The sequence below is a fragment of the Lepisma saccharinum genome, chromosome 15, assembly GCF_977018435.1.
Source record: "Lepisma saccharinum chromosome 15, izLepSacc3.1, whole genome shotgun sequence".
NCBI lineage: Eukaryota > Metazoa > Arthropoda > Insecta > Zygentoma > Lepismatidae > Lepisma > Lepisma saccharinum.
Genome location: NC_139243.1, coordinates 21,337,707 through 21,356,216, shown reverse-complemented (window position 1 = coordinate 21,356,216; position 18,510 = coordinate 21,337,707). Strand labels below are relative to the sequence as shown.

The 18,510-nt window shown below is 39.9% G+C and overlaps 1 protein-coding gene across 1 annotated transcript in view; it reads left to right on the top strand.

The window, feature by feature from the left end:
• Positions 1-18,510, top strand: part of NetA (Netrin-A) — a 444,700-nt gene that overhangs the window by 259,884 nt on the left and 166,306 nt on the right. The gene's annotated exons all lie outside the window — the stretch shown is intronic.

Here is an 18,510-nt window from a genome sequence, read left to right as displayed (position 1 = left end):
ATTGGTCTGATTTAATGGTATACCATCCTCTCATCATGCGCATGCCGTTAAAATAACATTTTGCAGGTTTGTCTACAATTGAAAGAGGGGGTAATGGGACTTTTGGTACACCCTGTATTGCTTCGTCACTATGTCTTCTCTCTCTTTCTCTCTTTAGCCGGACCCTGTGGCTAAGTGGTTAGCACATCGCGCTGCGACGCCAAGGGTCCCGATTTCGAATCCCGCTCGGGCATGGTTGTTTGTGAATGTCCATTCATCAGTTCCATCACTTATCCCCATCTTCGCAAATTAGCCAAGAGGCACAAAACGCGAAGTAAAATAAAATCAATCAATCAATCTTTCTCTCTTTACCTCCCCCTCTTCTCTTCCACATTATGCTTTCATCTGTTTGTCCTTGTCTCCTTCTATCCTACTCATACCTCTGTTTATCTTGTAACAGGAACTCATGGTACCCGCCTCCGTGACAGAGTGGTTAGCACACCGCGCCATTACGCCAGAGGCACCGGGTTCGAATGCCGTCCGGGGCATGGGTGTTCTGTGTGGGTCTCTCTTCACCGATTTCATCACTCACCCTCATCGTCCCAAAAGTTGCAGAAAAGCGACGTAAATTTACCTAATTCATTCAATCAATCAATAAACGAACTCCTGGGTCCCGCGTTTGATACCCGGTGGAGGCACAAAGTCCTTCGGATCCCGCTTTAAGCTGTAGTTGCAGTCCCGATTAGTCTTTCTGTGCATAAAGTGGACTTTTATAAAACTCATGCTCAACGAACTCCTGGTTACAGAACGAAAGAAATAAATACACTGAAGATTTGTTTATAATGCTTTTTCTGATAAAATCAGAATAATTAATAACAGCTCACCGTTGGAGCACAATATAACGCATCCCGAATTTTCCCCTGTAATATTGTAAAGGTGGAAACACTGACTATGTTAGCAGTAATGTTACACTAACGAACACACAACGGCAATTCCTACAGAAGATCAAGGCGTGACGTCGACAAATAATATGTCTCTCCATGTTTTCTATTGGTCTAGAGGTCTCCATTAAAAATAACTCCTGCTTACCGTTACCAAGTGGTCAGTGTGCTAAAAAAAAGGGGGGAGGGGACTCGTTTCTGGACCACCCACTGCGTACCTGCTGCGTCAACTTTCTCGTCTATCCGGAAAATCCAGGAGTCATTTTATTGATTGATGAATTTGGAAATGGGGGAGGCTTGGGTGAGAATTGGCCCATTTGCTCTTCGTTTTTTACCCCCTTCATTCAAATTGGCTGTTGTTATCTTGCTCATCTTGACACGACCTTGTATCCAAACATGTCATTCCCTGTTGAGTATTTTCTCGTCGCTTGATCCGTTTCTTGCTTGTTCGGTTTGGTCTTCTTCCGTTTAGCACAATCTCTCTCTCTCTCTCTGTTTTCTTGGACTTATTTATGATGCTCTTCATTCTCTTTTCTGTTAATTTTCTCGCTTACGTAATTAGCTCGTTTTCTCTTCCCTAATGTATTCCCTGTTGTTGCTCTTTTCTCTCCAGCTTTCTTTCCAGTTATTTTATGTGCTTATTGTCTCGCTTCAATTCTGGTTATTTTGTTTGTGCTTATTTCTTTCGCTTAATTTCTGATTAGTTTCTTTAGTCTTATTCCTCTTGCTACATCTCTGGTTATCCCCTTTGCTGTATTTCCTCTCGCCTCATTTGTGGTTATTCCCATTCTTCTTATTTCTTTTGCTTAATTTCTTGTCAGTTACTTATTCCTCTGGCTTTAATTCTGGTTATATTCCTTGCTCTTAATCATTTATGTGATTTACTCTCCTTACTTATTCCTTCTCCGGTCATTTCTGTACTTCACTTTGTTCTTTTTCGAAGTTACTTGTGTATTATTCCCGAAAACGTGATTGTGGCTTCATAATCGTTCCATTTCGTAGTTATTCCTCCACTCTTGATTTTAGTTTCACAGTTAGTCTTTGGGAACTACAGCCATGCGCAATATTTCGACCATTCTCTCTGTTGACCAAAGGTCTAGTTCTAATAATGATCAACAGATGGTGTTGCTTTAGTGTAACGTCATCCGAACTGTAGAGGTTTGACTATAAGGTTTTCTTTTCAGTCAGTCTACTTCCTGCCATCCTAGTCTACAGCTGGTTTAAGTGGGTTACCCTGGTAAGCCATGTGCCCAGCATGGAGATGTAGTGGTGACGGTTTTTTTTTTCAATTTTGTAGTTAATTTAATGATATCTTTGGCTGCTTTATTGTAGCAGTAGAGGTAGATTTATTACTTTCCTGGATAAACATCTGAAATATCGTAAACTCAGAGGGGGGAACGTACACTTACTCAATTAGAGACTAACATTCCATATTTTCCATTACGCTAGAAGGGTTACTAATAAAATCTATTGAATGTTTAACAGTAGAGATGGTTGTATATTATGTTGGTATATTTAGAGTAAATTCTTGTTACTGTTGCGCTCTCTCCCTCTCTCTCTCTGTGTTTCTCTCGCATCTCTATTTGTTTCCTCGTTCTGATCTAAGTCACTCGCTTCCTTCACTCACTCACTTTTCACCTCTCTCCATTTTTGTCTTTTAACTTTATTTTTCTCTCTGTCTTCCTCTCTCCTCTGTTACTTTTCTCCCGCTCACATGTCTTTGTTTCTTTTTCTCTGATTTGTCGTTCTTTCTTGTTCCCGTACAATTCGTACAGGTTTTTTCTTTATCTTATTCTGTTTTTTCTCGCTCTCCTCTCCCCGTCTGCTTTCCTCATTCTCTTACACATTCGCCTCTGTTTCTCTCACATTTCTTTTTTCCCCGCTTCTCTCTTATCCCCTTTTCTTTGTGGTTCTTTCTTACTTTCTTATCTATCTAGTTTCTTTCCTTATACTTCTCATGTATCTGTACTTCTCACTGTTACCCTATCTATTTCTTTCTGTTATTTTCACACATTCCAGTTTCTCTTACTTCTCTCTCAGTTCCTTTTCTTCCCCGTTTTCTTTCACTTTCTTTCTTTCTCGTGTCTGTCTCTCTTTGCTGTCTACTCTACTCCTTTTAATTATATTACCTACAAATCCTCTTTGTTTCTCTGTCTTCTTTCCTACTTTATTTTCTTGTCTTTCCCGTTTCTTCTCTCTCTCTCTCTCTCTCCTATTCTTCCTCCTCTTTTCTGTCCCTCCCTCTCTCACACAGTTTGACTAATGCACAATTCTACACGATGTCAGTTCTTTTAGAACATGAATTCATCTTCCTTGCGGACGCCTATCAACGTGAGTGAAGAAGACATTTTTTCACCTTACATCACGAATAAATCCAGATGGAATTTACAATTCGCGCCCGCCTCTACATTCTGCAAGCTACAAATTTCACTTCGCGGTGGAATTCTTTTCCAATGATGAAGCAGGGGGGGGGGGGGGGAACAGTGTTGGCGATTTACATTCCACCTCACTCGACATTTTTTGTGTGCGCCTTTTGTCAAGCACACACTGCATAACAAATGACACTCGGAGCATCGAACCTTTCCCGTTGAATTACACCGCGAACTGCACATATTTTCCCTTTGTTATAAAGCCTGTCTTCTTCCCTTGTACACAAACAAATTAATCCTAGTAGCGGTTGTCTCGCGCCACAACCAAAGGCTCTGTAAACAGGCATCTTCTTAATTAAATGGACGTTCAGATCTACCAATGGCGTTATAATATACAATGTTGCTTCGCTCGCCTTTCACAGAACGGAACTGTGTTGTTTTTATATGTTATCTTGTAACCCGAGTCGAAAAAGGAACCGTAAACGCTACACGAATAAAATTACCGATGTATCAGGCTGGGAAACTTGCTCGGGTAGCATAAACCCTGGCACCGACTGACGTCCAGGTCTGATTTAGTCGTGTTGTTGCTCCCGCTCGCCGCTCGGCGGCAGCACCTTCACACATCTTGCCCCAGAGTGGAGCGTCTGCTGCGATTAAACTGTCAGTGTAATTCAACGCGAGCGCCATCTAACAAGAATCTTGATGGCAGTCACGTCGTTGGCTCAAATCAAGGTCTTTTGCAGTGCACCTCCGACGGGGGCAGGGAATAAATTTGTCCGGTATCGCTACAGAACGTGCGAGGGTAAGAATATTTAACGTTTTTGGAGCCCTTGGACTGAAATTTGAATGCCCCGTGATCCAGGTTGGAATAAATGATATGAAATATTCTTTAATGCTCATTGGAAACAATATTTATCGCTTTTGCGGGTCACGTAGACAGAAATTTGTCCTGTGAGTAAATGATATGAAGTATGCTTTAACGTGCAATGCAAGGACAAGGAATATTTACTACCATTGCGAGTCAACGTAGACGGAACTTTCAGTGTCCTGTGAGTAAATGTGAAATCTGCTATGGAAAGTATATTTGTCGCTTTTGGGGGCTACGTAAGCTGAACTTTGGTTGAGTAAATGATCTGAAATATACTTTTACGTGCAATGGAAAGAATATTCAACACTTTGGAGGCCCGCGTAGGTTGAACTTTCATTGTTTTGTGAGTAAGTGATCTGAAATCTGCTTTAATGTACAATGGAAAGAATATTTTACGCTTTTGAGAGCCACGTAGATTGAACTCTTGATTGTCATATGAGAAAATAATCCGAAATGTGCTTTAAGAGGATGGAAAAATCTTCAACTCTTTTGGATGCTTTATAGAAGTTTGCTCACCTGTAAACGAGAGAAGATGAGCTCTCTCAAAACGTTGTGTTTGTCTTAGGAACGCTTTCGACGAAAGCATTTTCATTAGCATTTCTCTTAACATTAATGCCGTGACCGAAATCCTACCGTGTAAAGTGAGAAATGTTATGGCATTTCAGATGCCATACTGATAGGCTCGGGCCGTAGCATTTTTCGTAGCGTAACCAATCAGAAGCGACCTCTAGGTCACGAGTGCAGTTGCAATGGCGGACGCGTGAGATGTAAACAATGTATCACTTCACATTTTTAAAAGACGATAACTATTCAACCGAGAGGAATAACATTCCCTATTTAATGGTTTTAGATACAAGCAATGGCGCTGCTGAAATACACATTTTTTAACGTATAAAGTACACGTATGAAAGAATGTTTTAATTGTGTCGATTGCAAACATCGTGCACTCACAATAGATGGCGGTAAGACTGTTAAGCCTTGTTTCCATGTTAATAAAATATTAAAATGCTGACCAAGGCAAACTTTTATAGTATAAAAATATACATAAAAAGAAACTAATCAGTCAATTGTGTTCAATTAATTTATTGTGAAGTTTCGTCTGAAGAAGACCCTGTTAGAAGGTGGAAACGTTACGTTTTTATGTATATTTTTATACTATAAGAGTTTGCCTTTGTCAGCATTTTAATGTATCATAGATGGTGGAACTCGACGTGCATTTCGTGCTCTAAAGCAACCGAAATGTTCCTTGGAATACTTCCCTGAAAAGTACTATCTGCTATAAGATTTTTGGAAGCATTTAGTAGCATTTATGCTAGCAGAAATGTTAAAGGAAATGCTTCCGGTCTAAAGCAGGCAATGGATAATGTCCAATCAACATTGCATACTAGAGTTGTTTTATATTTATATTTCCGTTATATCGTTGTATCAGAAGTTGAAAAGCCGCCAAACAATACAAGTAAACAGGAATATAAACTCGATTCCAGCTTTCGTTCCACAAATCTTCCTCGGCCACGTTTCCAACCTCCTAACAAAGACACTAGGTGCTTCATTAATGTCCCCAGAGCAGGAGGAGGAAAGTGTCAAAGGCAATAATGAGAACAATGGGCTTACAAGCTATCATTTATCTCGCTACAAGCCCTTCGCGCAATTTGTATTCATCCGAGACTAAGAAACTGTGAGAAAAACGTCCATACACAATCCGAAAGAGCATCCTTACATAACCCCCGTCACTTAGCCAAGGAGGAAACTTTTTTTTCTAGTGTGTGGAAGCAGGCGAAGAATTCAAGGAAAATGAATGCCTCCGAGTGATGATATCATCAGTTTAAAACGAGATAGGGCCTGGCATTGCAGGCATGTTGCTCCGAGAAGATAGTGGGGTAGTAAATCTTCATTCTACTGTCAGGTAGGAAAGCTATTGTGTTCCTTATGTGCGTGGTTGGAGTTTCTTCTGTCTCGAAGCCATATAAGGGGTCTTTTCAATTGAGGGTTGCCTCACCCCTTCAAACCCCCCTCCCTTGTTTGCGGTCCCACTTTATTACAATTAGGAAAATTCCACTTATTCAAGGGTGGAGTGCTGTGTGGTTTGATGAGTTCTGAATTTCACAATGTGGGAACAAAAGACTTAAGATTTTCTTGTTTTTAATGCTTTCTTGCTTTGTTCAGTTATCAACCCTAGCAGAGTGTTTGCTCTGATGGTAATTTTCTTGAATGAAAGAATTTCTGGACGACCGCGGGCTTATTAATTAATACACCTACGTTAGAGCAGCATTTTATCGAAAATCATGGCTTGTTCAAACGAGACATGTTGGCCAAACCTAACTTCATTCTCTTTGCTGAGAACTGATTCGACCCAAATCCAATCTAATGTCCTCTCCCAGACAAGAGAGATTTTGCAGCTAGAATGGCAGTTTTTGTCCATGGTGTTGTCCGCACAGTACGGTTGCCAGATAATGTGTCAGGCCCGTAGCCAGAATTGATCTCCAGGGGGGGGGGGGCTCACAGGTTATCAGGGGGCTTTGTAAATCAAGTCCATTTTTCAAAGGTTTAACAGTGTTAAATGAAGGTAACTTATGTGTGGGGTGAGGGAGGTCATTAAGTTACATAAAGTTAGAAATATCTTTTAAAATATCGCTTGAAGTGTTAATTGGCTGCAACTAAAATCATTCCTTAGTACACACTCTATACTACGTTTGATGATACAGATATTTATACCGTATCACCCAAGAAAAGATGGACAATATCCTATCATAGTGCCTACTGTAGATTCCACTTACAGGCCGAAACAATAAAACTCCCCTTTGTTCCCAAAACTTAGGAGCTGTTAACCTTTGACACAGATAGGGAGGGAATTTGCATAATGGCATCAAAGCCACAGATTTCTGTATAAATGGGAGGTCGCAACAGGGGCAACGAAGGTACAGATAAAGAAGCTCCCCTGTGAAGGAACTTTCTGAAGTCTAGAGAAGAGAATCTCCTAAATGCTTGCCGCTACTTAAGACTTCTTACAAATAAGATGAACGAATGTAATAGCTGCTCTTCATGCTCCCTGAATTTATCCTTCACCAAAGTTGTAAGCAAAGTAATATCTGCTGCCTCTCTTCACTGCAAACAAATTACACAAATAGTCTTACCTAATGTCAAGGAGGCTGACGGTAGTTTCAGGGGGGCTAATTATAGACGTATTATAGACGTACCGTAAGTTATTTCATCGTTAGAGTCAGGTTGTAGAAATGAAATCCTTTTTGATTATGTTAATGTCACATTAGTTAGTGTGTGTGGAGGAGTGATCAGCATAGCATGCTACAAGTGCGTGTTCTTGGGTTCGAATCCTCATTAGGGCATGGACCTTCATCTAATTTATCATTCATCCTCCCCGATGGCATAGTGGAAATGTCGCCGCCTTGTAATCAAGGGGACCCGGGTTGCGTATTTCACATGTGCACATTGAAATAGAGATTGGGGGCGTGGTTTGTGTATGAATGCTTCCTATTGGCTAGCAGACTGCCTCAATGATATAGGATAGGACACTGGCATTTATTTCATTGACTTGTGCGAACACTTTCTGTAAACCACAGACTACAAGCAGAACCATCTAGTGGGAAAAATACAACGCAATCGGATAGTAATAATACTCGAAAAGCGAATATACTTTCTTATTGGAAATAAAAGAGGCAATAATTTTACAAATGTTGCGTTGGATGAAAATTCTTATACAATTATTTAATATATTGGGTCATTTTCAGCTTTTCGTCAGATGCAAACAAGGAGCATTTTTAATTCTTACTTTAAAAATCTGTCAAAACCTTGAGTAGCGCCAAAACCTTAATTTCGACTATATAAGCGCGCGGCCATTTGTTTTGTAAAAAGTTGTTACAAACCAGATATTACATACTGGAAACAACAACACAAGATGAAAAGATAGGAGTTTCAAAAAAGAAAAGTAGATGACAGCACAAGGTGAAATAATATAAATAAATCGCTGGAGGATAAGTATGGATTTAGTGAAAGTGAACTACAATAAAAAGATGTAGAAAGGATCAAAGCAATGTATAAAAAGTAGAAAATAAATGGAAAAGGAAAATATAAGAGGTTTACATCATTCAACAAGTTCAAGCCTGTAGTCAATTGTTAGGCACCCCACAGAAGTACTCAATAAAGAAAAAAATAGACCAGCCAACCAGAAACTTCTAAATTACAAGCCACGCCCCCAATCTCCATTTCAATGTGCATATGTGAAATACGCTCCCGGGTTCGATAACTAGCAGAGGCACATTGCACAGTTGTTCGGATTCCACTTTGAACTGTAGGTCCAGCCCCGATTAACCTAACTGTTCGCAATGTGGACTTAAAGCAACAATTCAAGCATTCAATTCAATGTAAAGAGGGTTAAAACGAAAAAAATGACAAAAGTAACAATTGATTGATTGATTGAATTGATTTATTTAACTTCGAGTTTCTGCCAGTTTTGGCTAATTGCGAAGATGAGGATTAAGATAAAATGAGATGAAGCCGATGAAGGGACATTCACAACATATGTGGACGGCACAAGTTCCATAGAGGATTATACTGACCATGGGTCCGACGCCGGAGCCTCGTTAGTCTGCTCAATGCAGTGCAGGGTGTACTACGTGGAAGTGAGGTTGATATTTGGGTGTACTACTACCACCCCTTACACCCAATGCAAAAGAAAACAAAATAACGATATTATTTATACTATATGTTTCGTTATGAATGGTAAGTGAATGTCAATTTCAATTCCATTGCCTTCCGACGCACTACATTAAAAAAGACGTACATCTTTGGACTTACAATGATAATTTGTTTATTAAACAGGTAAAGAACGAGGACTATTGGAAATTGAAAATAATAAAGAACATTATTTTCCCGTATTTTTCTCCTCTCATACAGCATCTTTTGTTTCCCGCGCATGCGCAGACGCAGAATGTTACAGATCATGCTACTGCGCAACCTCCGTGTGACGCTGGTGAGAACACTTCTGCGCATGCGTTGAAGACTACAGCACATCTTACTGCGCAGAAGCTCCACCCACCGCTCTTCCTGCGCATGAGGCAAAATCCGCAGTCAGAGCATTACAGACTTAGCTTCACGGTTAAACTCAGGGATGTTGCGACATGGTTGTACTTGGGACATTCTTCTCAGACTTTGACGCCAAGGCATGGCTCCTTCCCTCCCGAGGGAGACTTCAAGATTAACATTCAGCTCACGATACTGAGCAAGTGCCTCTGGGAGCGTTGCTCATTAGCAACTAATTATGCCATTGTTCTCGAGGGCGACAATCTATGTTCTCCTATACGTGGACGTAGGATGGAGAACCGTCGTTTACAGAATGTATCGCAATTAGCAAATTAGAATGGAGCGTACTGGCCACGTGTCTATTCAGAACCAATGGAAATTGAGAAGCCAAGATGCAGAGCGTTGGGATCACAGAAAATAAATGTACTCTTTGTCGCGTAGTGCTTTGTAAGCTGAGAATATATTTTGATCGTGTGGACGACTAGAATTTGAGTTTGCTCACTAGCTTTGTGATTGACGGGTGGTCAAGAGGGGGGGGGGGGGTTATGATCTACCTTTGCCATAAGGAAATATTGCTTACTTTCCCATCTTCTTCTGTTTATTTGCAAATCTTTACTGTTTTTCTTTTTCTCTTTTTTTCTTTACAGCTTTCTCTTGTCTCAATCTTAGCATCTTTTTCTTCGTTCTTATTTCTTCTCTTCCCGATCATTTCTTTTTATGTTTTACTTTAACTTTCAATGCCTCATTTTCGAACTCCTAATCTCTTACTTCTTTCAGCACCTTTCCTTTCTTCCGTTCAGCTCGGGCCATAAGGAAGCATGCTCCATTCTGCCCCTCCCCTCCATGCGGGAGTGAGGTGCACAGGAGTCGCGGGTCTGCGCAGGCTTTTTTGCTTGTGGTTCCACTATAGCGTTGCTCACAAGGCGAGACATTTTCCGTCTTTCCTCGTGTCTCGTACTAAAAAAACGAGACGTGACACGAGACGGGACAAGCGAATATTTTGGAAACGAGACAAAATTTTCACAAGACGAGAAGAGACAGACCAAAGTCTCATCTCGAAAACGATACGAGACGAAACGGCATTTTCACGACATGAGACAAGTCAGACCCTCTCTTTCTCCCTCTCTCTCTCTTTCTCTGTCTCTCTCTTTCTCTCTTTCTCTCTCTCTTTCTCCCTCTCTCTCTTTTTCTCTCTCTTTCTGTGTATCTCTCTCTCTCTTTCTCTCTCTCTCTTCCTGTCTCTCTATCTCTCTCTCTTTCTCTGTCTCTCTCTTTCTCTCTCTCTCTTTCTCTGTCTCTCTCTTTCTCTCTCTCTCTTTCTCTGTCTCTCTCTATCTCTCTATCTCTCTCTCTTTCTCTGTCTCTCTCTTTATCTCTCTCTCTTTGTCTCTCTATCTCTCTTTCTCTGTCTCTCTCTTTTTCTCTCTCTTTCTGTGTATATCTCTCTCTTTCTCTCTCTCTCTTTCTGTCTCTCTATCTCTCTCTCTCTCTCTCTCTCTCTCTTTCTGTCTCTGTGTATGCAAATTGGTATGTTTCTAGCTCCTTCATTTCTCTCATTGCCCCCCTTCACTCTTTTTCTCTCCTTGCCTATCTCCTCTGTTCATCTTTTAAAAATCTATTACAAGTCTAAACACAAGGGAAAGGGCAACAATTGGCAAACCTGCGATTGTGAAACGCGACAAGAAGTGCCCTGTTCCCCAGTCGGAGGCATTGTTGCCTAAGTAGACCCAACAGGGTGTTCGCTCGGACACCCACAGAGAACCAGATAAGGGACCACCGCCCACTATTAAGCCTTATAAAACAGCAACGGACGCGACAATATATGCAAACCAAGCTTCATATGAATAGCAGCGGAACAAGTAAATCTTCGCTATCTGCGTCGGAAATCTGGGAGGTTTGTAGCCTTTGACATTAATTGGAACTTCGCGCCGTGTCTAAAAGAAGCGGACAATAAAAGTATGATGGAGGAGAAAGTGATAAAGGAGCAAAATGGACGAATCGCAAAGCATTCTGGGAACATGAATCACGTCTTTCAGGGCGTTTCTAACGATACTTGGCATTTTGTAGGATTAATTAAGAAATACGACACGCATAATTCATGACTAGGAAGGGGCGCTTGGGACGTATTGACTATTAACATGTCGCTTCAGGTTAGATGAAGTGTCTTTCTTTAGTAAACCTCTGTTTTCATTCATGTAGCAGACGTATACTCTTGTTTTCCAGTAACGAGTCTACGCGATAGAGTAGTGGTTAATGGTGTTGCCTTGTAGTCAAGGGGTCTCGGGTACTGGGAGTACTGAAATAAGCAACCTGTCTGCTCTCAGCAATTTTTTACAAATCTTTGGTTTTACCTGAAACTGAATACTGATCTCAGATCCGGTCTATGTCATGCTCCTCAAATTTAGATACACTAAATTCCGTTCCAAATGTATTTCCGATCATTGTTCACAAAACACTTGTAAAAAGCACATCCTTCTTTCTGAAGATGTTAAATGTTCAAACTCTTACTGGCAGCCCATATGTTCTTGAATAAACCTTCAATGGATCAGAAGAATCTAGGACAATTGTGATGAAGCCAAAGTCAAGGACAATTGCGCTGATTTTGACGGTGAAGGTCATTTTACAAATTAATGGCAGGACAATTGCGGCGATCAGGACCTAACCTAACCTAACCAAAGGCGCCACAGAACTAATAATGCTGTAGAAGGTTGTAGCAACCAAATAAATAGGTGGCTTGTTCTGGCCTGCCTCAAGAGCCAAGCAGATGACACCAACATCAAGTACATGCGGATGGAACTTAATCTTGAAGGTCAGAAAAGGAAGAAGCGTGACAATATTTCACATAAATCTCTTGTAAGAGGCATTGTACGGGGTACTAAGTCACCCTTCAATTTGATAGAAGATTTAAAATGTCATTGCAATTGTTCACCCGCCCTTTCACTTCTAACTGTGTTCATCGCAATTGTCCGCAATCTCAATTGTCCGGCTACCGATCAGAAGTGGCCGCCTCCTTCAGCAAAATTAATTCCCTTTCGAGTGCCATCTCGCACCAACAAGAGTCACGTGACCTAAGGGACAAATGGATGACAAACTTAACAGGGAGGGAGGTGATAGAAGTGGTAGACGACAGAATAAAGATAAAGGAAGCGGGGCAGCAAGTGGGGAAATACCTGGGAGAAAGGGGAAAGCTATTAGATAAGGCAGCGGAATGAGTGATCATGCTCCAGACGAGCCATCTTTATAGTGTAAGTGTGTGTAAAGCAAAATGTATGCGTGTTTTGGTGAGAGTGCAGGAAAAGAGAAGGCGTGCAAGAAGGAAGAAAGACTGGAAGAAGAACTGTCGAGGGAGGGGAAGAATGTATATATAGGGGACAAAGTAAGAGACAGCTTAAGAGAAAACTAAATGTAACAAAATATTGTAGAAAAATCAAAACTATGTAGTGCGTACAGCACAAAAAGAAAATAAATCTAATCTACAGACCACTCAACTTTGCGCTTCTCAGAAGCCAAGATTATGCCCCATCCAGAGTTCCCTGTTCCACAGGCTACGAAGCCAATACATTAACATAGCAAGCCAAGTTATAGAAATTTTTGTAAATCAGGCACGTTTTTGAAGCCTGTTGCGTAAAAATGTGTAAGCACTTTATGTAATTTTAGTTTATCATATCTTTTTTTGTTATTTTCCATTGTTAGTACATTCCCATATCTAATGGCTAATGCTGTAATTGTAATTCTTTATTTAATAAATAAATAAATGTCAGTCGTTCGGATTTCATATTAACCATCAACCCGAGACTGAAATCGCCACTTAAAATTCGAAACCAGACTCATCCAGGGCCCGTAAAAAAGGGGTTCCGAGTTTGATTCCCGTGGGAAGCACATGGTACAGTGGTTCTGATGATATAAAGATTTGCTTTATTTTACTTAGCTCTTTGCGCCACTTTTGGCTAATTTGCGAAGATGGGAATGAGTGATGATGTAATGAAATTGATGAATGGACACTTACACTCCATGCCCAGACCGGGATTCGAACCCGGGACCCCTGGCGTCTTAGCGTGATGTGCTAACCACTCCGCCAAGGGGGCTGGCATACGGTGGTTCTGATCTCATTCTAGGTCCAGTCCCGCTAAGCCTATATTAGCATGGAAAACTCTATGATTGATTTATTATTTATTGTTCAATTTTGTTTAATAAGCATGGTGTATAATACATTATTTTTGTTATTAATTTCTGGTTTGTTACATTTCGCTAAACTGTTTTGTTGAATTAATATGATGTGTAATTAGTAATTATGATCACATTTTTGCTAATATAAAATTACGCTTCATAAATTTATAAGATGACAAAAAGCAAAAAAAAACAACAAATGAAAGTAGATAAATAAGTGATAATTATATGGAGATTTTTAATTAGTGACTTCCGAGTTTCATTGAATTTATCGAATTGTAAGCAGCTATTTGATAGAGGAAATACTGTGATGATCCATTGAAGTGTTATCAAAGAGGCTTGCTAACCCCGATCAGCTTTCCCTTCGCACGCCAGTGCCTCGAAGTGTACTGAGGTTTTCTTTAAATTTATCCAATGTATCCAGCTGCTCTTACTCGCTGATTGTCATCTCTAACACTAAGCACAGTAGTGCTCCATCAGAAACAAATAAAAATAGCTGAATTTTAAGTGAAACGCCCTGTATATTCAAATAAACCAACTGCATTTCTAACGGCTTCTTATTCGTATTTCTAAACGTGAGATACTTAAACTGCTGCATACTTCAATATTATGTTTCCAAATATCGTTCATGACAAGAACAGTAAAATTCCCTCGTGAATTCATACACTGAAATTTTCATACAAAGAACCGCAAGCCTGAGTTTAACTCCATAATGAATAGTAATGTGTGAAGAAGTAATGATTGTTTGTAACAAATTAAACTTCTTTTCTTCCTATTTGCAGTAGTGCTCGTTTTAAAACGGTTTTCTTGCGCCCTCTGTTCTCTTTATGCCCCCTTTACGACTCCAGAGTAACGAGTTCGAGAGTATAAAGCGGTAATCGCTCCCTCATTTGAATGTAGTTCTCTTAGAAATGGCCAGGAATTTTTAAAAAAACGTTTTATCTTCCAGCTCACCTCATAGATGGCGTTGCCGTGTTCCTTTAATGGTGTTATGGTGTTAAATTAATGGTTTTGCCCATCTCTCTAACTGATCGGCGGTAAAAGTTCCGATCAAATTCAGTGTTTTATAGCCCGTTCGGGAGCGACCTGGCAAGATTGCTGAAACAAAAGCGAAGCGTTCCGCGCCTGCAGCACGATGGTCTTATGTTTCGTGCACTTGATCTGGTGGGAAGCTTCTGATGAAACTTGTAGGATTGCTTTAAGAAATAGACAAGGGAAGTTTGAATGCATAGTTTGGCAATACAGTAGAACCTGAGTTATACGTATGTCAAGGTGAAGAGAAAATAATACATAGGGGAAGGAAGGGTAAAGTGACCAGTGCGGGCAAAGTGGCCATGTGAGTTTTCTTTGCAACAGTCGCCACGGATGCTGTCAGAGTTGTCTGTGACTTTGAAGCGGGAGGCTGCACTTTTGTAGATGTGAACTCATTTTATTGCTTTTTCACAAGTCTGATTTTAGCTAAGTGGTACAAATTGTTGATTATAGCTAAATAATAGTAAGTGTTATAATTATATGCTCTTGTGCTGTTTGATCAGCGTGAAATAACCTTTTAAATGATGTGTGTTTGAAAACGCTAAGTCATGTAGGTTAGACGTTAGACCACAGTTTTTGTAATGGCGTCATTCCGGGAAAAGTGGCCACGAAACAGACAGACTCGAAAGGCAATGAAGGATGGATTGGATGTTTAAAATGTAAGAAGTGGGCGCATGAAGAGTGCGCCGGTTGTGACGAAGAAGATGATGAGTTTGAGTGCGAATTTTGCAAATAGGCCTACGCCTAATCCTTTATTGATAGACTATTGATTACGAATTACTATTTACTTTATCTTGTAAAGATTTCATACTTAAGATAATACTTAAAAAACATAATACTTATTCTTAATGTGTATTACTTGAGCTTGTGTTGATTAAATACACACTCTGAATCAATGTGATTTGTTCATTTACCTATGCAGGTAAAATGGGAAGTGGCTGGCCACTTTACCCAACCTAGGCGGGCAAAGTGGCCACTTCGTACATTTTTTTTAAAAAAAGTAACGTGTCCATTTCTAAACAACAAGAATTAAAAAAAATATAATAGAAATTGGAAGTAAAGTTATTATACTTACTATTGGTCTATGTTTCTATAATTTTGCTGATTAAAAAGGTATGATAAGAATTCATCAAACCTTAGAGTGGGCCAATTTACCTTTCCTTCCCCTATAACTAAGAATTACATACAAATCAGATTTAGATACCAAGTCATATAATTATTAAAATACTGTAATTGTATCTATTTTGAGGAACAAGATATACATAATACAGGTTAATTCTGTCATAAAGTGGTAAATTAACGAATTTAAAACTTTGATTCTTAAATATTGCGTCGGTGCATAAGTTCGTATCGTTTTATAACATACGTTAACAAGAATACAATAATTAATGAACACAAGTACACAGGTGGTAAGTTCAGACATTGTTATTGTAGTCTAACAATACACAATCACAACAACACTCACTCAGTCAGTAATGTAGCCGCCTCCATTGTCAATGACCATTGGCAAGCGTTGGGGGGTGGTTCGATGCCTCGCCTGTAGAACTGCTGTGTTTTCAGTATATGGCATTAGCCCAGTACACAGCACAATATGTTTTTAAGTTGAAGAAATCAGTTAGCCAAGTTTCAAGAGCAGCTTCGTTAGGAAATACTTCCTACTGTCGCACTTGATCCTCGGTTAAACTCGAAGAGCGGAATGTGCCGGAAATGATCAACTTTGTCCACTTGACACTACAATTTTAATTAGTATGCAGAATAGACCAAATGTGCTCAGAATTAGAATAAACTACAAATTACAAACTAAGCAATAACAATGGAATAACGGACAAAGAATTCTTGGCAAAGCAGTGTTGCCAACCCATAACAAAACGCTACGAACTTACGCACCGACCCAATACATTACATTTGCCACTTTATTAGTGAACAATTTTATACTGAAATACTACAGTAGATACTATACTTTTATAGTTTTACTAACCAATTTTTAAAAAATCGTCTAATATAAAAATAGCGTTCCTTTCACTAATCACTGTGCGAAGTATGGTATCAGGCTAAATCTGTAGCTATTTCAGTTTTAGTTTTGTATGGATTAGCTTCCACTTACTACATAAATTTTACTTTCTGGTCAAGCGTGTAAGTTTTCCTTTTCTGTTCTCCATAGCCGACCAGTAGCAACAAAAAACTGTCTCTTCTGTGACATTGTTTCAACTTGGTTACGTACAAATCAACTGTACTTCATGAAAATTAGTACGTATTGCACCGAATTACGTATAAAAGCATACAAATAAGGTTTAATTAACATGTTTTTAAATTATATTTTGTTGGGACTTCTACAGGGTGTCTCGTAAGTAATAGCGCAAACTGACACAGGTGAAAGTACACGATAATAGAAGCAAAAAAGTCTCAGTGAACATGGGTCTGCAAACGAGCCGTTTTCGAGATAATAGCGAATGTGTGGTTGCAAGCCGCCACTGACTTCATTGTTTGTAAACGTCGTCCTAGTTGGTAAAATGCTAATTATGTGTGCGAATGTGTGGTTACAAGCCGTCATTGATTGCATTTTGTAAACACCGAGTGCTTTACTCCTTACGCGGTCCGAGGTTTGTTCTTTGTTTACAAAACAGAACATTTCCGAGAGGTGGCGTTGTAATCAAACAGAACATTTCCGAGAGGTGACGTTGTATGGATACAATCAGTACACAGTCTAATCGTACTGTGGGAGTCACGTCAGTTGTACTGTACTGCGTAGTGAAAATGGAACCTTACAGCAACGTAGAGTACAATGAAGTCAGTGGCGGCTTGTAACCACACATTCGCGATTATCTCGAAAACGGCTCGTTTGCAGACCCATGTTTACTGAGACTTTTTTTGCTTCTATTATCGTGTACTTTCACCTGTGTCAGTTTGCGCTATTGCTTTTGAGACACCCTGTATTAATTTACGTATAAACCAGAATTACACAGAACTGAGTTACGTATAAAGCAGTCTCAACTGTATTTGAAATAATTGAGCAAGATATAATAATAATAATACGTCCGTGTACGGGGGGTGGGCGGCTAAAAACTAAAAGAGTTCTGTCCATTAAGGTCGAATTCAGTACTTCCAATAATCTACATTAACTACCATCACGCCCTTTAAGTTGTAAGTATTGCTTTAATTCCTGTTGAAACGCCAATATTTAATTAGTAAGAAGACGGCTTTGGAAATTAGCTGTATATACGTGTTGTGAGTGTAGTGTATCTTTTGACAAACCACTGAACTTTTTGGTCTCGTCTCATCTCTGGGAACAGTGCTCAAGTATGCTTTCGCTCCTGCCATTTAATGCAATAATAAGATCATATTACAGTTATTATACCCACATGAATCAGTAACGAAGTGCTTTTTTTTCACCCCCTTTAGAACGTTTATTTGAAAAGAAGAAAAAACGGTTCAGCAAATAAAACTCGTATTTTTATTCGTTCCGCGTTTTGAAAGCCAGTATTCTCCCAACGCTATCAATCACCTCAATTCCCTCCAGATCCCTTCCCTCTCTCTTTTTTCACCCGCCATCAAGTCTGAAGCAGTCCATAAGCGATAGAGCGGAAAATCCCATTGATACCTACAGAGCCATCTATGAATATAATTTGTCAACCAATAGACCTCGGGAAGCTCCTTAAATATTATCTCGCGTGCAAACGTGTTTGCGATTCTGCTCGTACAACGGATGTGAGCGGATACCGGAAGTGGATTTTGATTGCTTCCTATTGGCGGAAGGAAGGGTAAGGGTAAATCCCCACCGGGAAGAGGGGGGGATGAAAAGGAGTTCTTACAGACGAAAATTGATTAAAGGATCCAACCTTTGACGGTAACAAAATGCCGCGTCAAAAGAACGCTTTCTCAAGTTCATTGGGAATTCTGTGGACGCTGCCGGAGGTCTGAAGCCAATAAGTGTGAAAAGTTTTCGTCCTCTTCTTTCCGGACATCGTTAGATGTGGCAGTCACCTCAGGTTATCTCCCGCCATGATGAAAAGGGGGCAGTGTAAGATCGCCAGAGAGAGGGTATCGCCTGAAGATGCCTTTCGATGTGTTCGAAACTTCTAACTGTCGGGGACTTTCATTTTGTGGGTAAGACAACTGAATA